The sequence below is a fragment of the Dermacentor andersoni genome, chromosome 4, assembly GCF_023375885.2.
Source record: "Dermacentor andersoni chromosome 4, qqDerAnde1_hic_scaffold, whole genome shotgun sequence".
NCBI lineage: Eukaryota > Metazoa > Arthropoda > Arachnida > Ixodida > Ixodidae > Dermacentor > Dermacentor andersoni.
Genome location: NC_092817.1, coordinates 204,905,748 through 204,933,202, shown reverse-complemented (window position 1 = coordinate 204,933,202; position 27,455 = coordinate 204,905,748). Strand labels below are relative to the sequence as shown.

The 27,455-nt window shown below is 45.8% G+C and overlaps 1 protein-coding gene across 1 annotated transcript in view; it reads right to left on the bottom strand.

The window, feature by feature from the left end:
- Window positions 1-27,455, bottom strand: part of LOC126538381 (transient receptor potential cation channel subfamily M member-like 2) — a 385,593-nt gene that overhangs the window by 144,005 nt on the left and 214,133 nt on the right. The gene's annotated exons all lie outside the window — the stretch shown is intronic.

Genomic DNA, 27,455 nt, shown 5'->3' with positions numbered 1-27,455 from the left:
TCGACTGATGTCGTCGCAAACCACTCAGCGGCGTCAGTACAACGCCCGCCACCATGACCTACAGTTCTCGCCTGGTGCGCTCGTGCTCCTGTGGCCACCCTCTTGTCACGTCGAACTTTAAGAAAAGCTCCTTTCGCTATACACAGGGCCCTACCGCGTGCTGCGCCAGGTGACGCCTGTGCCTTCCGAAATTACTCCTTTGTGTTCAACCTCGTCTTCTACTCTGGCATCTAGTGTTGTCGTGCACGTCAGTAGGCTCAAGGCCTACTACACTGCTTCCAAGTCCGGCCTTTAGTCGCTCCAGGACGGCGCTTTTGCCATCTGGGGTAGTGCTACGGAACAATGTTTACAATGACGAAGAGGCGAGCAGTGAGAAGACGACGACGACGTTTGGAGGCCAGCGTGGGCTGTTGCCTCTTGGCCAAGTGTGGCCTATTCCTTTGTAAATATACTTGTATATAGCCTTTCGTCTGCGTCTTCCTACGTAACAATATAGTGTTCATACATTGGTCCTTTCATTGTGTTTCGCGACGGCAGTTGACTGTAACGATGGTTAAAGTGCCCAGCGGGTAGGCGCTCTTGTACTTCGTTTGCTTTTTCTTTCATATATATATATATATATATATATATATATATATATATATATATCGCTGAGGGGCATAGTAGTATAGGTCCGTGCAGTTTCCAACGACAGAGAGAATGAATATTGAGAGCCGACAAAGTTGCTTTGTCGTCTTCACTGTGGGTGGCCTCCGAGTTATATTCGTGGTCACGTTATTTACGTGCAAATACGGTATCATCTATGTCGACAATCCTATCCTTATTATAGAGCCTGCTACTAAGGCAGCAGCCCAGTATCGAAGGTCGCCCTCCTCCCCCCTCCCCGAAAAAGAACTGTGGGAAACGAGGGGAGATATAACATAAAAAGATCGCAATCTGTTTTGTTCCATTTCTGCCAACAATCTGCCACGATTACTGAAAAATATGATGGGCATCCCAGCTTCGCCTACCTCTAACGCGAGGTGATGAAAAGCGCGAAAACCAACACTGTGGTATGACGTGTACACATTGATAATGTATAAGTAAGTCGAACAAAAGCAAAATGTATTTACGGTGACACGTCTGTTTCACCATGACCCCTAAGCTATAACTAAATATTTTTCATCTGCGCCCATTTCGCCTATCTGTCAACGAACGTCACAGAACTGGAACACTCACAACTTCACAATATTCCCAAGTGACGTGAACGCAATAAAGATGCATAATGCGCCGTGCAAGACCTATTTTTTTCCGCACAGGTGGAGGTTGCCCCGTTCGTAAAATAAGAAATTACGGTTGCACACCAAACACCCTGGCACAGGCTACTCGGAGTAGCTGGCGAGAAGGGAGTTTCTTGCGTATAGTAAAAATTTGGGGGTAGAAGTATATTGTTGTCGAGCCCTTTGTGCCATCATACGACATATATCTGTTAATGGTTCGCTGAAGATACATTTTAGCGGTAATTTTACTCTTCCGTTGAACGCCGCAGTGGATTATCTTCCTTCACGCTTCAAAACAATCTACTCGTGAAGAAGAACTTCTCACCAGTCCGTGCTAACTACCTTCTTGTTGTCCCGTCAGGAGTTTGTCGAGAAATATTGCATGCGCTACATGACGATCCTACCGCTGGACTGCCCGGATTTTCCCGGACACTATCGAGGATACAAGAAAAGTATTATTGGCCGCGCCTGACCGCCGACGTCGCCCATTATGTCAGAACATGCCCAGACTGTGAGCGACGCAAGACACCACGCAAGATTACTACAGCCAATCGAGTCTCCTTGCCGACCATTCCAGCAGATGGGGATGGACATGCTGGGACCCTTTCCGAGGTCAACAACCGGATATAAGTGGATCGTCGTGGCGACGGACTACCTCACCCGCTTCGCTGAAACTAAAGCACTGCCGAAAAGTAGCGCGGCCGAAGTGGCGAAATTCTTTGTGGAAAACATCCTGCTGCGACTTGGCGCCCCAGAAGTCCTCATCACCGACAGAGGAACGGCCTTTACAGCGGAGCTCACCCAAGCCATTCTGCAATACAGTCAGACAAGGCACAAGAGGACAACGGCCTACCACCCGCAGGCGAATGGTCTTACAGAGCGGCTGAATAAGACCCTCGCCGACATGCTAGCGATGTACGTCGATGTCGAGCACAAGACCTGGGATGCCGTCCTGCCGTACGTAAAATTTGCTTACAACACGGTGGTGCAAGAAACAACACAGATCACCCCGTTCAAGCTGGTCTACGGCAGGAACCCGACGACGACGCTCGACGCCATGCTGCCGCACGTCACTGACGAGGAGAACCTTGACGGCGCTACCTATCTCCAGCACGCCGAAGAAGCCCGACAGCTCGCCCGCCTGCGGATCAAGAACCAGGAGAGGACCGACAGCCGACACTACAACCTCCTACGACGCTCAGTCGAGTACCAGCCCGGCGACCGTGTTTGGGTATGGACCCCGATACGCCGACGAGGACTGAGTGAGAAACTACAGCGACGCTATTTCGTACCCTACAAGGTCATCCGACGTATTGGCGCACTGGACTATGAGGTCGTGCCAGACAATATTTCGCATTCACAGCGGCGCCGCGCACGATCTGAAGTGGTCCACGTGGTGCGCCTTAAACCCTTTTATGGACGTTGACGAACTTCCTTATTTTGTTGTTTTCTTTGCTACGAGTGCTTCTGTTTTTATTACTTTCGTTTGGTTGCAGCATCGGGTCGATGCTATTTAAGAGGGGGGTAATGACACGTGTACTTATCTTTGTCGGGCGACCACGTTTGGCCGCGTAACAAATTCTATCGCGCAGCGCAGGAAGCGCCTGCATGTAAAAGAAGTTCCTGGAATGTTATCGATGGTTCCGTCCACTATCTTTCACCGCAACTTGTGTAATCTAATTGCATGTATGCGCGACGCGAATAGTGTAGAACTTTGTGGAAGACACGCGGGTCCCAGCGGTTAATCTGGAACATTCGACGAGTGATCTATAAAAGCTGACGCGCTTGACCCGCTGATCAGATTTTTGATGCTCGCCGACCGTGTTCGCCGCTATCGTTGTGCTGTAAGTGTAGCCAGTTTTGCGGGCACAGGTTCGCCTTATAAAAGTTAGCTTTGTGCTTCACAGTATTGCTACTGTATTCTTGAACGTCACCACCACGTGACAATACGTTTTAGCGGTAATTTTACTCTTCCGTTGAACACCGCAGCAGTTTCCGACCCGCCTCTACAATCTAAGCAAGGTGGAACCGGACCAATTGCAGATGTCTGCACCACACTCTTCATCCGGTAATCTTCCACTGACCTAGCTAGCGCAGACGCACCAAAACCTGCTCCGCTTTTTCGCGCCCCCATCCTCCTTTCAGCCAAGCAGATAAAGAAAACATGTCAAGGTACGCAACTCTATTTGCTTTATAATATAACAAAGGTGGCCTCCTATTAAGGAAAAGACTGTTCGTTTGGGCTGTTCACTCGATGATTCCAGTCCTCACCCAGCGGTTACGTAAATTTTAAGTCGGGACATTCGAAGAGCGTCAGAATGAAAGCTGGAAGAGGAAACATGGAAAACGGAAACATGGAAGCCGCATTTGCTGGCTCTATCAAACACATAATTTATGTACGTGACATATTCAACCTATCGGACGTTAGGTCAGCGAGGCTCACAAGTTTAATGCGAAAAGAGAGAACCGTTTCACTTCTTTGAAAAGTTTTACACAGGTCATACTCACATCTGCTAACAAAGCACCCTTGAGTTTCATCTGGTGGTGGGTTGTGGAAGCAATTCTTGTCGCCTGAAAAATAGGGATGAAGCACGTCCTCAGAGAAGCGCTCAAGCTTCCACAGTCTGACAATAACTGTCACTTTGTTGCTCATTGATAATCAACAAACGTTGCTTTATGAAACGTTGTGGCAAAGAGGCCGCCGCTGCTGTAGTTGAATTGGTTGGCCAGCGTACAATAGAACACAGATATTGTGGGATCGGCTCACCCCTGCGATAATTTTCCTCATATTCTACTTAAATTCACCTTTTCCTTATTTATACTGCTTCTTTCAAAATGTAGTTAATTTCCCGTATACTTCCTTTAGCTTACTATCATTGTTGCAAAGACATATACGCTCGACCCCCTATTCTTCTCACTTATTGAAATTGCATTTTTCATTTTATATTGCTGCGTAAATAATAAATGGTAACAGAGGACGCATTTTAGCCTCGATCTTTCCACAACGACTTAATGTGCGACATGTGTAAAGTTTTGAAGAACGCGAGAGCACAACATACGAAGTATAAGTGGCCATCAAGTTCAGAATATACGATCTCGAAGTGCTCGTCGTATATATGAAAAAAGTATGGTCTCAGTTGTACAGATTGGTAAAAAAATTAAGTGTTCTCTGTTCTACGTTTTCGTGAAGGTAACGGAAAGATTGTGTATGCGACTTGGCGTTACTTCCACAAAAATTACGATTGACATGACTTACAGTGAGCACGTAGAGATTCGTTGTTTGATCGATTGAATGAATGAGTTGTTTACTGATTGATTGAGTTGTGTGTGTGTTTTATGATGTAAGGATTTACGGGGTGGTGGGCAAGACATTTTCAAAAGCAGGCCTTCTGTAATGTGGCTGTTAATGCGACTTAACTTATCTGTTCCGTAAAAGTGTGAAATGTCTCTTAAAAGTATGAAAATTACTGTAGTGAAGTGCGCTGTAAACATGAAGGATAAGTATCAATGTAATTAAGGACTAAAAATGTTCCAACGGTATTTCACAGTAGCACTACTGCCTCGTCGTGGCCCTTGAACGCAAAGGCTTTGACACAGGTGCTGTATTGAATCTGATGTCGCAGCAAGAGCCTCCGATGTAAGGCGGCGCTTGCCTTAGTTAATAGCTTGCACTGTGTCGGTATCTTTATTGCGCCCTTCACAAGACCTCGTAGTAGGAGGAGTTTAACTTCACAGACTGAGCCCTCTCGGTGGTGTAATCTTCTTCCGTGTAATCGTCGCCTACTTGACTATATGTAATACTGCTTCGCCTTTCCGGCGAAACTACAGCCTTTCTCTCTCTCTTTTTTTTTTTTTGTTCTGTGAGAACGTGTATGAGCGTGGCTGCACATGACTGCTGTTGATTCTGATTTCGAGTGAATCTGGCTTGGCCTCATTTCGGTTACTGAGTGATTTAGCCAGTGTTGCCCAACTCTCATTAGGCGAGACTTGAATAAAGAGCAATTGTATTACTCGAAGAAAACCTAGTGCATATCGTTTCCACTACAGTTCAGCAGCTTCCAGTAATTCTTTAGTTGCTGAGATTCAATTCAGTAATTGCAATTAATCATCTAACACGAGAAGTACTGTCTTAATTTTTAACTGTCAATGAGGCGTGTTTAGGCACCCCAAAATAACATCAAAGCGCGGTGTTTTCAGCGACGTACTAATTGCGTTAAATTTTTTCCGACAGGCAAAGAAACCTCACGAACTATGAAAAATACCACGTGAGTACGCTACCACCCGCAACACCAAGCAGCGCTCTCAAATAAGCTCATTGAAAGCAAATGAATTTGCGTGTCGCAAACCCAAAGAGACAGCGCATCGCCTTGATAATAGTACGGAAGAAGCATCGACAGCGGGTTTCGCGGCTTCTCAGCTATTCCTTGCCCTCAATTCTAGGTCATACTTAGTATCCGTGTCATAAGGCCGACTGATCACACTGGTAACAAAACCCCCTTGATAACGTGCCCGAAGCGCCACTCTGACCATGCGCGAAATGCGAAAAGCAATGCAATAGGCATAGAATGTTTGAAAATGCCAGCTTTGCTCGCACCGTATCAAAAGTGTGCTCGCGTAGGTACACTTCGTGCTAGGAACTTGCTTCGAACGAAAGCCAAATTAAAGTTACGTTTTTATTTTTCATTATAGTGTATACGTGCTGCAAAAGCAGGTTCGTGGCAAAAAATAAAAGTGAAATAAAGAGAACGGCTACCGACTCGCGTGTACAGAAAAGGCATAACCTACACATTCAAAAGAAAACTAGATAAACCATTACTAAGTGAGCATAACTGGCATTCTGGATGTCTGAAAAAAAAAATATTTAAATTGCCCTAATTATCTGTGAATTCGTAAGCTAGGTTGAACACCAACCTAGAGGGCATGTTTGAATAGGCGTCCTTTTGCAGCTATACACAGTACATTGTCCGTTTTATCATATCTTTACTGGCTTTCTTTATGACCGACTCTGGAATTCTACTGCAGACATCCGTTACCCTTGCCTTGAACTATTCTGAGGTCCATCTCGATCATGTAAGCATGATCTTTCGCATAACCCCAAAGAAAGAAATCGAGTGGAGAGAAGTCAGGTGACCTAGCCGGCCAATTTACAGGCCTGTGCCTTCCAATCTATTCGGCATCAAAGTCGCATCCAGCCTGTTTTGTGCTCGGCTGCTGCTGTGTGCGGGTTCCCCGTCTTGCTGATACCGCAGAAGTGGATGACATGGCAGCGGGACTTTGCTCAGAAACGTATCCACCACTTCTCCAAGTATTTAGTTCACGTAACGCTGTCCAGTCAGTGTGTGATTGAAGTAGATGGGGCTGATTATAGCACCGGTGCAAATTCCGACCCACATATTGAGGGACCACTGGTACTGATGACGATTGAGCTTTACCCAGTGTAGATTGTAGTCCATCAAATAGTGTGCAGTCTGGAAATTTACCTAGTCGTTTGTGCAAATATTGTTTTCATCTGTGCACATTATGTTGCTCAGAAAGTCATGACTCGTCGGCTTTTGCGAGGACTCTATTCGAAAAATCTAGGTGATTCTACAGGTCCAAATCATCTAAGCATTGATGCTGGTTAAGTTGGTACGGTTGAAAGGCCGTCGTTTACAATCCTTCCAATTGTTGGCTTCGAAGTTGGTACCTGGGCAGCCCCGTCCCACAAGCTATCTTGAGGGTTTGATCCCGTAAAAGCTAGAACCTCCGTGCTTAGGCCAGGACCCAAAGATGGAATCCTACGCCGCTGTTACTTGAAGGTGCTGGTTTCTCTCAGGTGTTCATTATTTCTGATGATAGTCAATGCGTTTGGTCTACGGACACACTTCCATAATATTATATATATATATATATATATATATATGTATATATTTCCGGCCTTCCTCTTGTTGCCATTTGCAGCTCCCAAGGCAACGATAAATTGTAAATTGTACCTTTTGATCATTACAGAACCCCATAGCGACCGGGACGAAACAAAACGCACCTTTACATTTACACTGAAGTTCTCAATTCGTTTTTGTGGTGATAGGTTTTGTGGCTAGAAAAACCATCCACACTTTATCTACGCTAAGACAGCTGTTATCACAGCTTGTTTCAAACTAACACCTATTGCGACGTGTTACTTCGACCAGGGGGTGGCAGATAAGTCACTAGCTCTTTCATGATTTGTTCTTTATTTTCTATACTTCGTTCTGGATAATTCATTGATCGAGGGTGTTGCTTTATGATCCAGGTGGGCGCTAAGTCACGTGGCATTTTTTTATATTTTGCATGGTTTATCAGTCGGAAAAAATTATACGCAATTAAGTACGTCGCTGAAAGTACCGCAGTTGGATGTCCCTTGGATGAGCCTTCAAATGTCTCATTGACATTTTGGTAATTAGAATAGTACATCTCGAGCTAGATGATTCATTACAATTACCTTAAATATCAATAGCAAAAGCATTACTAGCAGCTATTCCGTTGTGGTGGAAACAGTATGCACTAGGTTTCGTTCGCGTAACGAATTGCTCTTTTTTTAATCTTTGTACATGACAGTCAATTGGGATACCCTGTATATATTTATGACCATTGCATGCAACTCACTGTGTCGCCAGCCGGAAAAAATGTTGTAAATTATTATACATGTATTTTTAGGGCTCGTTAGCTTTGCTTACTGGAAACGGAAACAATACTGAGGCACACAACATTCGCGAGCATTTCACACGCCATTGATGAAAGACTCTGCCGGAGGGGTCACTAAGGACTAAATGTTTTTCATTGTCAAAAAAGCACGCAAACAATTGAAAGCGTGGTGAACATACAGCAACATGTTTATTCTTCCCACATAGGCTATCCATACCTTTAGACATAATTTTTGATTGGCTACCTCCTTCTCTGTTAAAATATAATAAACTTTTTGTTGTGTGTATAATCAGATGTATTGTGTATGTGCATGGTGTTTTAGTGTAAATGTAAAACAATGAAGTGAGAAAGTACGGATGAGGCAGCCTGCGCTAGTGCTTATAATGCGCGTGTCTTTCTATTGTCAGGAATTGCAGAAATAAAGCGAAAGTATCCATTAAAAGCCGCGCACGTTCGCATCAACAATGATGCATAAGCTATTAGCCCCGGTAAAATTTCAAATGAAAAGGTCGAGAAAATCAAAAGAAACCTGAAGTGGTATAGGTGACAAACCTCTGGTAATGGCAGTTTAGGTGCGCGTGGGGGGGAAGGGGAGGGGCTTCGGCGTCGCCCGGAGGAAAGGCTCAGCCCCCCACCTTGTCCCCCCCCCCCGGAAAAACTCCGAAAGGGGTTCGGGCGCCGGAGCCCCCCCCCCCCCCCCCCTCCCCTCCCCCGCTTCCACCATCCCCGTAGTGGGCGCCTATGCATGAATGACAGTGAGGATTTCACTGTATCTACCCCATACAGGAGACTTACAGGTAGCCGTTGCTGGCCCTTTTTCTTAGTTGATGAAATAGAGATTCCGCTCTTCGTATTTTTATTGCGGATCAACTAACATGCAGAATGACATTTCCTCAATTTACAGTCACTCTCCTTAACTCACAAGTAGTGGTCGTATTAAAACCATGATCGTCATATCAAGTTTCGCTCATGAAGTGCGTAACGAGTGGTGATTGTAGTGTTGCTCTTCGCTGGCACAAGCTCTTGGCGAGACCTTGCGTGTTTATGTCAAGAATGAAGATCAGCTGTTATTCCAGCATTTGCCCTTTGTGGTCTTTCTTTTGTGCGTATGTTTGTTTCACTGGTTTTCGTCGTAGACGACCATTCGTCAACTCGCTCAGCCTTTTGACCTTGTTGGCAATGGCCAATTTTCCAAATGTAGATTAATTTGCAGACGTTTTTCAAGATTGCATTGCTCCACGTGCGTTGCCATTATAATCAGAGTTCTTCTTTTTTAGCAAGAAATACTTAAAGGCTATGGCAACGATGACAGACATGGACGTGCCGGTGGCTTTTCTGACGATATCTATTTGCTCTGTAATCACGTTTCCACGGATATCCCTGTGCCAAGGTACCCAGCATACTGCAACATGCTGCTTATACGTATAAGGTGTTCAGAGAAATCAAGGAAGCTATCAAATTTCGGACATAATAGGTTGACTCTTCAAAATTCTTTCAATCATCCGAAGCTCGTTTCCATCGAGGCGAGTGTGGGGGAGATTCGTACTTGTTTATTAAATAGGCATAGAAACACTTTTCTAGAGAAGCATGGAATGGCCACACGATAAAGGGCGTAGCCTAACAAACTTTTCGAATCATTTACGTATAAGCGGAGTAAGAGTTAGTTAACGCACCGATGCACGGCCTTGTCAGTCCTTTGGTCTCTGCTAGAAGTTAAACAGAGGGGATAGCAAAGAGACAAGGCCCCGCCCCAAAGTTGGTCGTTTCCTGAGTTTTTTTTTTTCTTCCTTTGCGGCGCAACGGCGGGTTCAGGCGTGTCTGGCGCTTTCTTGACGTCAGACGGGTACTCAAGTTACCTCATGTCGCCAGGAGTTTTGAGTTTTAGGCTAAGTCATTCACAGAGACCAATTACAGCACATCGTTGTCATAGTGTTTCGCCGGCGAGAGGCATCTTCGCTTTCGACATAGAAAAAACTACAAACATAGCAAAAAGTTTGTTTAAATCAAATATCACACCCCAGGGCTCGTATTTTCTTCGTACATATAGTTTATTCTTCTGTGTGTCTTCCTTCGTACAAAAAAATGAGTGCCAAATGTGCCACATTTGTCACTAGACGAAAACGTCAAAAATAGGTATGAGAGCAAAACCACTTCTTATTTCCTTGTAGTGAAGCTTTCGACGAAAATTCGACTGGTCAGGCATTGAAGTGAAAAAACGTGTGCAGCCACTGACAAACTCAAAGGAAAGGAACGACGTTTCGAAAGCCGTACGGGTTCCGTGTTCACTATGAGGTGGCCAAGACGAGTAGTGGCATATTCAGGGCTTGGTTTGTTGCGTAGTGACTGATTGTAGATGATTGGCACGCTTCCTGTTGCTCGGTTCGTAGTCCCGGTTGTCGACTGGGTGAAGCAGGACTCAAGAAGAAGCCGTGTTGTGAGATTTCGTTTTTTGGCTAAAATTGCCGCGTTGTCCCGATCTATGTGATATCCAGACGTATGTACATGCTAAGCAAGCGCACTAGAAGCGATTTCTTCATGTCTGACGTCACGCTGGTGCTGCTCCTTGTGTCGCCGTGGGAACTTTCCAGTTTCACCAGTATAGACCTGGCTGCAACCGCCGCAAGAAACCTGTTAGACAAACCCAGGGGAGTTGATGTTTCGTAGGCGCTCGTTAACGTTCACAAGCATGCTCCGTAGCTTGGAGTTTGGCACGTGCCCAATGCCAAAGTTGTCATTCGCAAACACGCGGGACAAAGCTTCGCCTATTCCGCGAACATAGGAATGCCTGCGCTGGCGGAAAAAACCTTCGGATTGGCTCTCACTACCTGCATAACTTCCTTTTTGATTCATTGCCATGAAATGGTCGGGGTAGCCATTTTTGGAAAGTTCCCGCCATACCATCTTGAGCTCGGATTGCAGGCGGTCTTTCTAAGTGCAGATCAGCGTAGCCCGCGTCAACAGGGACGAGGTAGCCGATTTATTGTGAGCCGCTACGAGATGATTAGAATTGAAATCAAGGTAACGGCCTTTGTGCCTAGGCTTGCGGTATACGGTGAAGGACGGCTCGCGACATTTACGAAGGACAAGGACGTCAAGAAACGGCAGGCAGTAGTCTTTTTCGATTTGCACAGTAAACTGCAGCTTCGGGCGCACTGCGTTGAGCTCATGTAGAAGTCTGTCGACGTCTTCTCTTTCTAAGACGCAAAGACAGTCGTCCATGTAGGGGCCGAACACCTTGGGTCTTGGTTGAAAACAGGCCAGAACTCTGGCTTCGAGGGCCTCCATGACAAGGTTAGCCGTACTTACGATATCGACGCTCCCATAGCGGTGCCCTCTGTCTGCTTGTATATGCTGGAGCGGTAGGAAAAATACGTGTCGCTGAGACAAAACTTTAGCAACGTGCATAGGCCCTCAATGTAAAATGGCGTGCGTTTGGCGAGGGCATTGTCGTTTTTTAAAACTTCTTCGCATGCGCTGACGGCCAGCTCGACAGGCACACTAGTGAACAAGGCTATGACGTCGAACGACATAATAACGTCCTCAACGTCCAATTGCAAGTTGTGGAGCTTTTTATCAAAGTCCGAGGAATTCGCCACGTGTGTCCCAGATTTGCCAGCTAAAGGGATCAGTACTATGTGCAATTATACTGATTGGTTCTGCAGCGGAGACTTGGTAAAGTCTCTATGGACCCAAGGAGACGCCGACCTTGCGGAACTTGGGTAGACCATAAAGGCTGGGGGCTGAGCCATTGGGGCAGAGTAGGTGGCACTACGACGTCTCTTTTGCCCGGAGGCACTGGATTGCCTCCCGGAGGCCCGGGAGGCACTGGATTGCCCTCTCACAGGGCGCACGTGTCCCAGGCCTCGCTCAATGTCCAGGAGCCTTGAAGGCCACATACTCAGAGGTCCTCCCAGCTTACCTTGTGGGAGGAGGAGTAACACTGGTTGCAGCCGCCCAAGGGTGCATGGAGTTACCGCCGACTTACGGCGCGAGAGTGGAACAGCCGCCACAGGCTCTCGTCGCGCTGCCCCCTGGCGCACTACATCGACATAGCTGTAATTCGGCTGGTAGGACAATGTCATCCTGCTTCCCTGAATAATATGGTTTTTTTTTTCACCGTAATTGCTAAAAGTTCTTTTTCGCTCAGGATGGGACCACGAGTTTGCGTTGTCCTCCTCATCATGGGTCGCACAGTGGGGAGTGATCTTGCACGTTTGAGCCGTATAATAATGGACATTGCGTTGAGCACAAGTCAGTCGGCCTGCGCAGTTGTGTGAACTGGGGCCGTAGCGTTAGAGTTTGAAGCATGGCATAGTGCTAGTAAGGTAACTTTTTTACGTATATGTTTAGATAACCTGTCTCAATGGAGTCTGATGGCATATTTGAGTCGAAGGCAAGCTATAGGTGTTTCGTTTGGATCTCCTTTTTATTTTGCCTCAAGTTAAGCAAGTTTACATTGGCAAGGCTTTTCCAGCCTTCCGAATGTTCATCCTGTGAGTGCCGCCAAATCATTATATAAAGTGACACCACGGATGGTATTCATGGTGCGGAGCAGGGTGGTGCTAAATGGAAGTCCGCGAAGAATACAATATTATCTTGCTTTCATTATCCTTCTCACAGTGGATTTCCAAGACGTGGTCACCGCTTGCCATATACGTAGCTTCATAGCGTGAACCAATAGCTTCCGTCAGACAGCGTTCTGTTGAAAAATATTGTTGTTTCAGTCAGCCATATTGCACACACAAAAAAAATGAGACTACATTCACTGGCTTTCCTGGTTTTTCACTAGGACTTATCTGATAGCGGAGGAAGCTTTCTCCCTGCTGGCCCAAAAAACTGAAATGCTTCTTCGGCAAGGCACCTGGGGGCAATCAGTAAGTGAGGAAAAGGAAGTAGCCGCAAAAGTATCTCATGTTTCGGCAGTAAGGCCAGGCAGCCGCCAACCATGGAAACCAACAAGCTGATGTTGCAAGACTTGCAAAATAGAACTTCTGCAAACTTCACCTATATGTTATAACTCTAACCCAATGGTATATAACCTAGATTCGCTATCTCGCCAAAGGTTAATCATCGCTGCTTGGGAAAACGTAAATAATGGGAAATGAATAGAACATTTTAAAGAATGCAAGTGCGGGAAAAAGCCGAAGTTTGCAGAGCTACAGGATAAAATAACTATGACGATTGGGTCATGTCTGAAGGGCCAATCTACTAGAAGTGAGAACCAAAGTAGCGCGCTGCCTTCACTGATTGATCTTGAAGGCCCCAGCCCTCAGCGTCAGCTCATCCACAAGGATCCCGGTCATGCCAGATACGTCAAACCGAGCACTGCTACACACGGCAGGTTCCGACCCCTGTGTGCTCGGGTCCGTGGTGCTTCGGCAAACAACAGATGCTGGCGAAGATGCCTTTGCGAAGCGCCATGTGGCAAGGACGCTTGTATTCATAGGTTCTGTATGGAAACATTAAAAGTTATTGAAATTCTGGGCTTTTGAGGGAAAAAATTACGACATGAATGTGAAGCAGCTGCCATTTGTGGGTCGCTAAGCGCATTGTTAATAACTGGTATGAAGGATCTACCTCTCGCCCTCTTTTCCTTCCTGCAACTGCATGATGGAGGTGCAGGCTCTCCTGCACGCTGAATAGAATTGCCCAGTTGTCGATTCTTGGCTGCCTCTGCAACAACAGCCCCAGGCGAGAATAACCCGTGCCACTCTGCTACAATGCCTGCCATCATCCTGGCAAAGCCGCGCAAGGCCAGGCACAATTTTCAGCACCGACAGCGTCATTGTTCAAGACTGAATGGACATGTACGAACGCGTGAGATTTTACTACCGTTAGGTAGCGATTGTCTTACTGGCCAAAGTTATTTTACCTAAAGAAATCAACAAGGAGCTGGTTTCATGCCCATGAATAAGAACTAACCTGCTGGGATCGGTGCAAGTAAATTCTTCAAAAGCAATTTGGTAAGCCTGTTGACGAACGGCTTGCCGCGCAAGAAGAACTTGGTTTCCGAATTTGGTCTTGCATTGAGCCGAAGCGTCTAATCGACATATAAGACGTGCTCGCACTGCGCTTCAAGTTTGACGCAAAGATGCGGGAAGCTCAAAAGTAGCCCAGGTCCTAAAGGGAATAGCGGACGATGCGCTTACCCTCCTCGCGTTAAGGAACATCACGTGATTACAGGGCATTATTACTGTGCGACGCTGCTTCGAATAAGCGAAGAAGCACCCATAAGTTCGCTTGATTTCCTAACAATTCTCCGACCTCTATCGACGAGCTGTTCCGCCTCTAGCCCGTTGCCACCATATCCGAGAGTATTGTGCGCATCGTTAGTAGGGTTATCAAAGCTCCCTCTCCAGTTCCTTCCTATGTCTGAACCCCAGACGCTTCCCACGCCACGTTTTCTCAAATATAGACCATTGTCCGTGCAATATTGGCGGACGCAGGATCTGACTTTCCTCTTCCGAGTGTCCCTCAACCCGAGTATCACTCAACCGGCGCGCCCACTGAAACGCGAAGTCTGCATGCCTATACGAGTTTTTGAAACGTGAGAGAATGCAGCACTTCACTGGGCAGGCCTATCTGCTTTAATTCTAGATGAATCGGTCAGACCTATCATCAGTTACACCGTCCTTAAATTCGCCGCGTTAAGCGAGCATTACGCCTGTCAGTCCCAGTCCTCTGATGCATATTCAAGAAGAAACCATTGCCTGACATCTTCGCCCACTCGACTCAATCGCTCACTCTCGCGACACCGTGAGTCTTTCCCATTTGCTCTCCGCTAAATTCTTCTCCTCCCTCACATAATCCAGGTATTCTACACCGGAAAACTCAGGGGCTTAGCCTCTACAGATGTGACGCTGCATCACTTACCCAAGCCAAAATTCCTATTAGGCTGCATACTCACCATACCCGCTTCAGAAGGGACGTATATGTTACATGCGACCACGTGTAACTAATGTGCTGCAATATCCGTGTGCAACTAAACACGGGCCTTCACACGTTCCTACACCCAAGTAATAACAAAGCAAGATCTGAAGTGCACATCCTGCCCTCTGTGTAGTTGGTATCGCTGACGGCGGAACTTCACCTGTTACTGCAATGTGTACATCCACTATCACTGTGTCCAGACACCTTATTTCTGTTTTATTTGATGCTTTGGAGGGGTGCCCACACGAACTCCTTTTAGGCCTTGATTTCTCGTCGGCGTATTCGGCCTTAATTGACTGATCTGCCGGTGTGGTCCAACTCCGCTTCATTCCACGCCGAGCGCTATGCAGGTGCATGTTTCTCCAGGAGTTTAAGATGCTTTCGGTAGTGTTCGTTCCGCGCGTTACCTCTGGTATCATGGTTGCCGTAATAATTCAAACAAAACGCTCACACGCTCTCAACAAAGCTCCGTGCTTTCTGCAACGCATTAGCGCTCTTTAAGACAGAAACAGCGCATTATTTTCAAGCTGGGTAATGTAGTCCGAAAGGTTGTAGCGGCTGGCACCCGAGCGCAGTACGCGAGCCACTCGTTGACATTTACGCCTGCTCGTCCCGCGAACGAGGGTGGTCCCACGTAATGCTGCGCAGCTCCGACCGGCGCCGATCATTGTGCGTCCCTTTCCTGATACGTGGCGAAACTCGTTCGCAAGACACCGGCAACAGGGCCGCTGCTGTCAAGATCAAGTGACTGTTACTCCGTGGTACGTTTTGTCATACGATACGCCTCCACCAATTCGTTAAGTCCACGAGAGACGTTTACTGAGATACCACGCAGAGGAAGTCGTGACGGTTCTGATAAGCTGAACGCATATAAGCATTCAGCTAACCAACCAAATATAGTCTTCCTCTTCTCCATTCATGTCGCGTGCACCATTTCTTGTCAGGGCATAAATCAGAAATGCGCATAAGACTGTCAACATAACTTTGATTAATAAACCGAACGTGCCCAGGAACTAACAAAGCTCTATTGATGTCAATCACCGACCCACTGTGCTTTATCTGCCACTTGTGCAGCCCCTGCTATTTCAATTATTTTCAATAGCATCTGATTTGTCTTTCTGGAATCAAACCTTCTTTGGTCATCTGCGATTAACCTATATCCTAGTAGAAGAAAAACAAAATGTGCTCGATGATCGTAAGACGCAATGATATCAAGCGCACAGACAAATACACATAGGAGGTCATGCGGTTATTTTTTTCTTTTAATCGGATTATAGAAACGATAAAAAATAGAAACGAAAGTGGACACAAATTATACCTGACCAAAGAGAGATACGAACTCGCGTCTTCTCGTTACGCGGGCGATGCTCTTACCAGTTGAGGTATCACGGCGCTGTTTTCCCACCCAAATTCCAGAATGCTATATTAAAGAGAAAATCAGACATCCACCCGTTCGTAGCAATTACTACAAAGGAAACCCATACGAGTTCCTCGAAAAAAAAAAAAAAAGCCTCGCAGTTGAAGAAAAAGTAGTCCTGGTGCGAGACTCGAAACTCGGACCACCGCCTTTGCGGGGCAGCCGCTCTACCATCTGAACTAGCATGGTGAAATCGAATTTGTCGACAACTCGAAGCAAAGGCAAGAGTTTGACGTCATAGTTCTGCGGAAACCCGCACGGTGGAGAGAAGTAATTACTAAAGGGAAAATCAGACATCCACCCATTCGTAGCAATTGCTACAAAGGAAACCCATACGGGTTGCTTGAAAGAAAAGCCTCACAGTCGAAGAAAAATTGGTCCTGATCCGAGGCTTGAACCCGGTGCCACCGCCTTTCCGAGGCAGCCACTCTACCATCTGAGCTAACCAGGCGGCCTGCAGATGACAGGGCGAAGTCGAACTTGTCGACAAATCTCCCTGACTGCGTCAAATCGTCTTCATAACCTATTTGCTGATGACTGCGTAATATATCATAAGATTAGTGACCCCGCCAATTCCACTAAACTACAAGAAGACCTTAACAATTTATCTATATGGTGCAATGCGTGGAACATGAAACTAAACGCAAATAAATGTAAATATATGCGCATATCACGCCGCTCTAACAATAGTGACACACGCATGTATTTTCTGAATAGCGCTCCTCTGTGTCAAGTTAATTTTTACAAGTATCTCGGCCTTTACATCACTCATGATCTATCATGGCACAAGCATGTTGAATTTATAACTTCTAACGCTAATCTCACACTAGGCTATCTACGCAGAAACTTTTACGCCGTTCCTGCATCTTTAAAACTGGTGCTCTACAAAACACTTGTTCGATCAAAATTAGAATATGCCTTGGCCATCTGGGATCCCTCTCAAGTATCACTAACCCTCTCCCTCGAAGCCATTCAGAACCGCGCGTCCCACTTTATTCTATCTAATTACTCTCGTCATGCTAGCGTAACACTCATGAGGCAAACCCTTAACATACCGGAACTTTCAGTACGTCGTGCATACAGTCGCCTAGGCCTTTTACACAAGATTTTCCACAACCCGGTATTAAAAGAATAGCTTCTTACTGCCCCTTCCTACTTTTCATCGCGCAGCGATCACCTTCATAAAATTTTCGTGCCATCTTGTCGCACGAATGCGTACTATTACTCTTTTTTACCTCTCACCTGCAATGACTGGAACCACCTTCCCGAATCGGTCGCTACTATTATAGACTAATCGAGGTACAAGACTGCTGTTTTCCATGCCATCTAACAAATATTTTATTCATTGATCTGCATTCTTTTTCTGTGAATATGTACCACTCCTTTCTGCAGCGCCTACGCGCCTTGGAAGTATTTAAAATAAATAAATAAATAAATTCGAAGCAAAGGCAAGAGTTCGACGGAATAGTTCTGCGCAAACACGCAAGGTGGAAACAATTTTACAAGGGAAATCAGGCCTCCACCCGTTCGTAGCAATTAGTGGCCGCAGGAGCCGACTGCTCTATCGTCGGAGGATTATTCACCCCAAAGTTGAAGAAAGTCAGGAATGCAGGGCCCAGATCTCTAATTCGGACAGCTGGTGGACACCTCATAATGTCCTACAACAGTGCTCACGAGACGAAATCTCGACATGGACTTCCTGAGCCAACACGGCGCAATCATCCACCTGAAGGCGAAGTCAATAACGCCGTCCACAAACCAAGTAGCCTGGGCCTCGATGGCGTCCTAGTCCAGAGGAAAGGCGGAATTGAGTGGCTGATAGCTTACACTAGGCGGTAGCTGTCAGAAGGGGGAGGCAATTATTCTACGACGGAAAGTGAATCCCTGGCCATCATTTGGACTAAAGCGAAATCCCGCCCTTACCTTGGCAGGCCGTTCAAGGTCGTCAGCGACCATCAGGTATTGCCCTAGCTAGCTAATTTGAAGGGCTCTTCAGGACGCTAGGCGCGATGAAGCTTCAGACTGCAATAATTACACCACTCTAACCTACAAGTCCGCGCGAAAAACACTCTGATGCTCATGCCTGTCTCGCGCTCCCGTGGACCTGCCACCACAAGATGACGAAGACGAAGACGTATTTTTTAGTCACAATAAGTGCAGAGGAATTTCCCGAACAGCACCGAGCGGACCCTGAGCTCAGAAGCCTTGCTGAGTATGTGCAGGGTAAGACCGACTTTGTTCAGGAGGTGTGGATTGTCTTCATTTTTCCTAGAAAAACGGCATCCTGGTGAAGGACTTTTCGCCAGCTCGCGCAAACTACCTTCTCGTTGTGCCCGCCGCCTGCATGCTCTGAACGGCGATAAGACAGTCGGGCACCTCTGATTTTCCCGTACATTCGCAAGACTATAAGGGAAGTACCATTGGCCACGCCTTACCGCCGACGTCGCCCGTTAGGTCAAGACATGTCGAATCTGCCAGCGTCACAAGACACCAGCGACAAGGCCGTCGGCATTACCGAAGCCGATCGAGCCTCCTTGATGACCATGTCAGTAGATCGACAGGGATTTGTTGGGGCCATTACCGGCGTCAAAATTTGGAAACAAATGGATCGTCGTGTCTACCGACTACCTTGTTCGCAACGCCGAAGCGAAAGCTGTGCCTGAAGTCGGTGCCGCAGAAGACGTTACATTTTTCGTCGACAGCATTGTGCTGCGACATGCTGCCCCAGAAGTCCTCATCCCCCACACAGCAACGACCTTCACAGTAGACCTCACCCAAACTATTTGGGAATACAGCCAGACAAGCCACCGGAGGATAACAGCCTACCATCCGTAGACGAATCGTCTTACAGAGCAGCTGAACAAGTCTCTCGTCGATATGCTTGTTATGAACGTCGACATCGAATACAATATGTGAGAAGCCGTTCTGCCGTACGTAAATTTCGCTTAATAAAGGGAAAATGAGACATCCACCCAAACGTAGCTAAGTGCTACAAAGGAAACCCATACGGGTCCCTTGAAAAATTTGCTTCGTAGTTGAGGAAAAATTTATCCTGGTCAGGGATTCGAACCCGGGACCACCGCCTTTCCGGCGCAGCCGCTCTACCATCTGGTGGTAGAGTAGTTGGTAGCTTAGATGGTAGAGTGGCACGGAAGCCAGTGGAATCTTTTTGTTTAGAATGCTATTATAATTGGCAGAAAGCTAAGACTTCTGCCACATTTTACTGCGTTATAATAGTGGATGCGTCTTAAAGATGGGGTGAGGCTTTGGAAGGTGATGTACAAAAATTGCAATCAGAGGACTGACGAATGTGGTGCGCTTTTTAAATTTTCGATATGGTATCAGTTATAGTTGGACTGCGTGTCAAGCTCAAAATCTTTTTGACATTTTGCTACTGTGACTTTGACCATTACTTAAGTTTCTTTATATAACTACCATTAGCTTGTGAACATTTATTCTAGTTCCAGATTTGTACTAGGCTCACGTGGTTACGAAATTTTGTTCACATGCATTCAGCAGGTTTTTAGAAAACAGTACAAATGCATCCTAGCATTCTGTGCTCAAAGAACGCGAATGAGGCGTGTGAAACTGCTTAATTTGAGGAAAAATTACAGCATTACATACATTACTTGGTCAGCAATAATATATATTTTCTCTATGTTTATGCCGATCTTTCCTTGCTGCTTCGCTGTGGCTTTGAGTTGAAAGTCACTTTTTTTAACCGCCGCGTGCGCTTCCATAAGGTGAACATAGAAACATTCAAAGGTGCCTTGGTGCTTTAGGTCACTTGCAGCGTAGCGGTTGCCATTAAACTTGCGTTTCCGCGTGACTATTTAGGTTCTCCCCGTCATCAACAGCCAAAACGATACGAGATATGTCCTGGACAGACGCGACTTGCTCTTCGAATAGCACATGCCACAATAAAAAAAAAAAAACGAAAATTTGGACGACCCATAAGCATCACCTTTAAGAGTGCAATGCGATAGCATTAAAAAATTCCTGACTGCTTCTCACTTTTCCCGGCGACTGCAGCTTATGTAACAGTAATGTTTTTCTGGAAACGCTAGCGGAAAATGCTATGCACGCAGGCGAGCTTTCTGGTTTTTTTTTGTTGTTGTTGTTGTTGTTGCCTCCACGGCGGGCGCCGGCTCTACCGCAGATGCATGGAGGCGAGCGCCATGTCGAAGGTGTCGCAAGGAACCGAGCGGGGTGCGCCGTTCTTACTGAGACAAACCTCAAACGTCAAGTGGCAAAGGGGTTTGTGTTTGAGTTACCGCGTAAGAGTATTATGTTTTCTCGCATATTCAAATTACAGTCTGACGTTGTCATGCCTGTAGGTTTTGTGTAAATCGTACTTTACGAATTTCGTGACGCATTTTTGTTTGGGAAATTCAGTTAACTCACTCACATACCTGCGCCACACGGAGGGTCTGCGTGGATCGGGATGCGTAGTTCGGGATTTTTGCATGCGGGCATGGCCGCCGGCACCGACGCTGTCGCTGACACCTACGCTGGATTTTCTGTCACACGGGGCGCTTAACGCTGTCACGTTAGAACATGTGCGCGAGAGAGCTAAAAAGACATACCGAATGAATGTAAGATGGACTACACAGCAAAACAACGTTCCGAAACTAAAAGCAATATTTGTGCCGAATACAGGCTGTCTTTATGCGGTGAAAGCTTCATACTGACAAACTCTTGCAACCGTAGGCTCCCACGCGCCAGTCGTCCCGAAGAATCTTCCTACTTCTACTGCAGGGATGCGCTTTGTTATCGTCGCAACCGACCATATCACACGTTACTCTGAAACAAAGGCAAACCAAAGAAGTACAGCAGCCAAGGTGGCGAGCTTTTTCATTGAGCATGTTGAGTTGCTACACGGCGCACCAACCGTCGCAATAACAGACCGAGGAACCGCATTCACGGCTGTACTGTTGGATCACGTCTTGCTGCTAAGTGGAACGTCTTATCGGAAGTCAACCGCCTACCATCCACAAAACAACGGATTAACAGAACGCCTAAACAAAACAATTGAAGACATGCTCTCCGTGTACGTGGATGCTGAACGGCAAAATTGGGACGACATCCTACCTTATATCACCTTTGCCTCTATATAACACGGCGAAACAAGAGACAATGCGCATGACTCCGTTCACCCTTGTTGACGGAGGGGATGTACGAACGATGTTGGATGCAATGCTTCGACACGACTTTGACGACACTGATACGGACGCCGATGTGTTTACGCAACGCGTACAAGAGGCTCGGCAGCTCGCACGCTTGCGGATCTGCCAGCAGCAAGACTACGACGCCACGCGCTATGATAATAAGCGTCGAATGGTCATGTATGACGTCAGCGACAGTGTGTGGGTTTGAACACCCATACGGAAACGAGGGCTCTACGAGAAGCTGTTGGGACGATACTTCTGACCATATCGAGTATTGCGCCTACTCAGTCATGTCACGTACGAGGTCGTCCCCGATAGTGCCAGTGTACGCGGTGCCGCACGCATTGTCCTGAACTTGTGCACGTTGTCCGCGTGAAGTCTTATGTGAACGAATAACTATGCGAGAGATTCTTATTTCCGCGAGTGACATTTCTGGTTTAGCATCGGGACGATGCTCTTCTAGGGAGGGACAAATTGCGCATGTATTCTACTTAGAAGACAACGACGATGGGGGCAATAACGGACTCCGCCTTGTGGGTGGCTGAGATTGGGTGAGGACGAAGAAGACGTGCCTCGGTTCCGTTTGTTCTTGAGCAGGTTGTCCTGTTGTTCTTGAACGTCTCCCTGCCTTCTGTCCGCGTTGTGCCGCGACAATACGAAATCGACACTCTACGAGTGTGCCCACTTCCTGACCGATGCGACAAATATGATTAATGAAAAGGTATTTTAAAATTTCCGCATATGCAAATGTTATACATCATCTTAGCTGGAAATATGCTCTATCAGAAGAACGCAAAATCTGAACATCAATATTTCGGACCAAGTCTAAAACCACATTTGTTGACAGGAAACGTCCATAAAAAAGATGATGTCGAAAATCACATCGCGTAAATACTAGTCCTTATCTTCTAAGATGTAACAATATAATGGTCATATTTCCTCAGTAAAAAATCTAGTCTGCTTTTTCAATGCATGTCGCGCCTGTCATATCTGAAAGTGTGTACATTAGTGATGTTATATTTTTTGATATTTTAAAGCTGTGAATGACAAAACGTCAGAAAGACAGGGTTTGCTTGCTTGAAATACTGGGAACACTGGAAGTTGATTTTAGCCTTTCTTTGCATACAGAAGTCAAGATAACAACAGAGTGGGGTACATGCTAAGACATGTTTCTAAATGTTTTGGCAAGACATAGGCACTCGATAATAATAAATTACAGTTTTATTCGGTACGGGATTCTTGGTAGACTTCGAAATTCTTTCTAGAGACCATATTAGTGGACATATTTTTATACTAGAGGAAGGAAGCTTGGTGTGCTATCTACACACTTTGGGAAGCTTAGTCTTCAGTTTGGGGATGGAGTGTGATTGTCCATTACATGTTGAGGGTTCGCCACGTTAGAAAGTAAGTGAAACATGAGGGCGCCTATATACGTACGGAATGGTCGGAAAGGAGCAGCTATACTTAGGTACAGATTCTCTACTGCGATCCGCTGGACATCACTAAGCGAAGCTAAAGAATTGTTTCATATCTGTTTTTATTCATGGCGACCAAAAATGTTGCTAATCGAAAAAATAAGACAACGTATTCTCTAAATTTGTTCTCGCAAATTCACTGGCCGTCACGTACATCCGACGTCATTACTGAATTTGTTTTTGTCGTATTGGGGTCATTTGCGCCAGAGAAGTTTTCATAACTGGCTATGTTGAGCCTTTGGTGAAAAAAAATCACGGGTTTTATGTGGAAAAGCCAGCCAGTTCGATTTCGAGCCCTCATATTTCCAACGGGCATTAAGGTGTTTCCAAATGAGAATGAAGGAAAAGGTAATGTCACGGTTTACGAGAGAATTGTGCCATTTTATGGTAACCCTAAAAATGCAAGAAAGGAGGAATGCCTGGAGCTTCTTTTAAATTCTACGAACTATGCTTTTTGAATACAGAGCTTATTTAGAAAAGGGCCCAACATTTTAAGGAATTGCAGCCTAGCAACCTTTGTTATGCAGAGTGAACATTGAGACTTTCCAATATAACTACACCATCTTGAATAAATGAGCCCGTGTTAACAACAATAACAGCTACTTATGACTTGGGTTCCCCGTCTTCAATATATACCGATGAACACTCAAACAAAACCCTTTGGGCAGTTATTTGTGAATCCATGAAAAGGGAAAGAACTCAATTACCTGGCCTTGAATTTCCTTAAAATTTCTTGCCCTGTTCTCTTCCCTTGCTTTTCCCAACGGTTTCCAAATATTTAGGACAGATGTAAGTCTGCTGGGCCAAGGAAGAACGGCGGACACGGGAGTACGCAGGAGAAGCTCACCCGGCAACCCCTCTACTGTTTCAACTTGAGAGGTGGTAAGAGTAGAGCTTGTAGAGAAATAAACACAGAAATATCCGGAACGCTACTTATACTCTCGCTAAGGAACACGCTTCTGCCCAGCACCAGTGATTAGTGTTGCACCTCACCTGCAGTATGGAATAGAAGTTCAGATAATGCAGTCAAATGAGGTCATTTATTCTTTCTAATGCCAGCAATTAACTTAGTTATCGTTGCCGCTTAACCGATCAATTCTATATGTCAAGTACAATTTTTATTCATATGCGTATCGAATAACAAAAAAGTTTGATCTCTATTGCAAAACCCCAGCTATTGCCAGCCTGATGTACATACGCATTTGATAACATTGATGAGAAGAAAGAAAAGCAAGGACACACTTACCTGGTAGGTCAACAATCGGCGTGAGAAAGAATGCAAAAAAAGCTTTGTGAAAAATCCTTCGCAACAGCTCTATAGTAAGAGGGTAATCTGGGTATAATATTGCGTGAGTGACAATGCCTCCGCATATAACTACCAAGAGACCCATGCGCATGAAGCTTGTAAAGTCACGAACAACCTGGAAGAAATATACGTGGGCTCGGTTCTGTGTGGCTTCCGTAAGACGACACCTACACACCCAACCCATTAGGCGCAATAATAAATTCAAAAACATTGAATTTCGAAAAATTATCTTTAGTAGATCGTGAAGTTTGCACACGCCTTCGGCTTGAATATTATGCCGGTCTCATAGGAACACTTCGGGTGGCGATCACACCCGATTTTGATTGAGCTTAATTCGGATAGATTGTTACTACACAGTCTTTGCGACCGCTATATTGCGCAATCCAGAACCGGACAATCGTGACCCGTGAATCACGATCACATCTCTTGATCGTGATCGCAGGCTGGCGTTGGCGCCCCCTAGTGCAGGGTCTTGAAAAATGCTAAAAAAAAAAAAAAGGCGAAGGCAGCTAAAAAAAGTTTAGGAACCTTTTTATTAGCAATTGTAAGCTGTAAAATTGAAATATTGTCCAACTTCAAAATATTTTCCAAATCTGAATTCGCAGCTAAGGCATTGTGCAGTTCTGTGAGTTGCTGGCGATCAGCCGACGTTCATAATTTGACCCGGATTGTTGAACTGTGTAAATTCGACCACGGTTGGGTGCGATCAGGAAATCCGATCCTGATTGACCGCGGCCGCGATCAGAAGTGCACGTGTGATATAGGTATTACCTTTTGTCTAAATAGACCGCACTCACAACTACCGTTTCAAGGAGGTAGCGCATTGTTTATATTCTATTAAACGAAAAATTCCAGCGTTATACGTTTCAGGTGACGGTGCCGATCAAAAGCAGGCAACATTTTGATTCCTCAGTGCAGCATCATCATCATCAGCCTGGTGACGCCCACTGCAGCGCAAAGGCCTCTCCCATACTTCTCCAACTAGCCCGGTCATGTACTAATTGTGGCCATGTTGTCCCTGCAAACTTCTTAATTCCATCCGTCCACCTAACTTTCTGCCGCCGTCGGCTGCTCTTCCCTTCCCTTGGAATCCAGTCTGTAACCCTTAATGACCATCGGTTATCTTCCCTCCTCATTACATGTCCTGCCCATGTCCATTTCTGTTTCTTGATTTCAACTAAGATGTCATTAGGTGGCGTTTGTTCCCTCACCCAATCTTCTCTTTTCTTGTCCCTTAACGTTATACCCATCATTCGTCTTTCCATAGCTCGTTGCGTCGTACTCAATTTAAGTAGAACCCTTTTCCTAAGCCTCCAGGTTTCTGCCCCGTACGTGAGTACTGGGAAGACACAGCTGTTATACACTTTTCTCTTGAGGGATAATGGCAACCTGCTGTTCATGATCTGAGAATGCCTCCCAAACGCACCCCAGCCCATTCTTAATATTCTGATTATTTCACTCTCATGATCGGCATCCGCGGTCACTACCTGCCCTAAGTAGATGTATTCCCTTACCACTTGCTGTGCCTCGCTACCTATTGTAAACTGCTGTTCTCTACCGAGACTGTTACACATTATTTTAGTTTTCGGCAGATTAACTTTTAGACCCACCTTTCTGCTTTGCCTATCCCAATCAGTGACTATGCATTGCAATTGGTCCCCTGATTTACTAAGCAAGACAATACCATCAGTGAATCGCAACTTACAAAGGTATTCTCCACAAACTCCTATCCCCAATTCTTCCCAATCCAGGTCTCTGAATACCTCCTGTAAACACTATGTGAATAGAATTGGAGAGGTCATATTTCCCTGCCTGACTCCTTCCTTCATTGGTATTATGTTGCTTTATTTATGGAGGACTACGGTGGCTGTGGAGCCATTATAGATATATTTCAGTGTGTTTCCATACGGCTCGTCGACACCCTGATTCCGTTATGCATCCATGACTGCCGAGGTTTCGACTGAATCAAACGCTTTCTCGTAGTCAATGAAAGCTATATATAACGCTTGGTTATATTCCGCACATTTCTCTATCACCTCATTGATAGTGTGGATATGGTCGAGTGTTAAGTCGCCTTGACGGAATCCTGCCTGGTCCTTTGGTTGACAGAAGTCTAAGGTGTTCGCGATTCTATTTGCGATTACCTTAGTAAATGCTTTATAGGCAACGGACAGTAAGCTGATCGGTCTCCAATTTTTCAATTCTTTGGCATCCCCTTTCTTATGGATTAGGATTAGGTTAGCGTTCTTCCAAGATTCCGGTACGCTCGAGGTGATGAGGCGTTGCGTATATAGGGTGGCCAGTTTTTCTAGAACACTCTGCTTACCATCCTTCAAAATCTGCTGTTACCTATCCTCCCCAGCTGCCTTCCCCATTTGCATAGCTCCCAAGCTTTACTTGTTCCGGTGTTACTTGTGGGATTTCAAATTCCTCTAGACTATTCTCTCTTCCATTATCGTCGTGGGTGCCACTGGTACTGTACAAACCCCTATAGAACTCCTCAGCCACTTGAACTATCTCTTCCATATTAGTAAGAATATTGCCGCCTTTGTCGGTTAACGCATACATCTGATTCTTGCCAATTCCTAGTTTCTTCCTCACTGCTTTTACGCTTCTTCCATTCCTGAGAGCATGTTCAAGTCTATCCATACTATACTTCCTTATGTCAGCTGTCTTACGCTTGTTTATTAACTTCGAAAGTTCTGCCAGTTCTATTCTTGCTGTAGGGTTAGAGGCTTTCAAGCATTTGCGTTTCTTGATGAGACATTTCGTCCCCTGCGATAACTATCTGGTATCCACCGACTTCTATTGCACACACCCCAATGATGCCCATAAGATTGTCGTTCATTGTTTCAACACTAAGGTCCTCTTCCTGAGTAAAGCCTGTTCTGAGCAAAGCCTGAATACCTGTTCTGTAGCTTGATCCGGAATTCCTCTATTTTCCCTCTTACCGCTAACTCATTGATCGGCTTCTTATGTATCAGTAACTTCCGTTCCCTCCTGAAGTCTAGGCTAATTAGAGTTCTTACCATCCTATGGTCACTGCGGCGCGTCTTGCCGAGCACGTCCAGAACTTGTATGATGCCAGGGTTAGCGCAGAGTATAAGGTCTATTTCATTTCTAGTCTCGCCATTCGGGCTCCTCCACCTCCACTTTAGGCTATCCCACTTGCGGAAGAAGGTACTCATTATCCGCATATTATTATGTTCTGCAAACTCTATACATAACTCTCTCCTA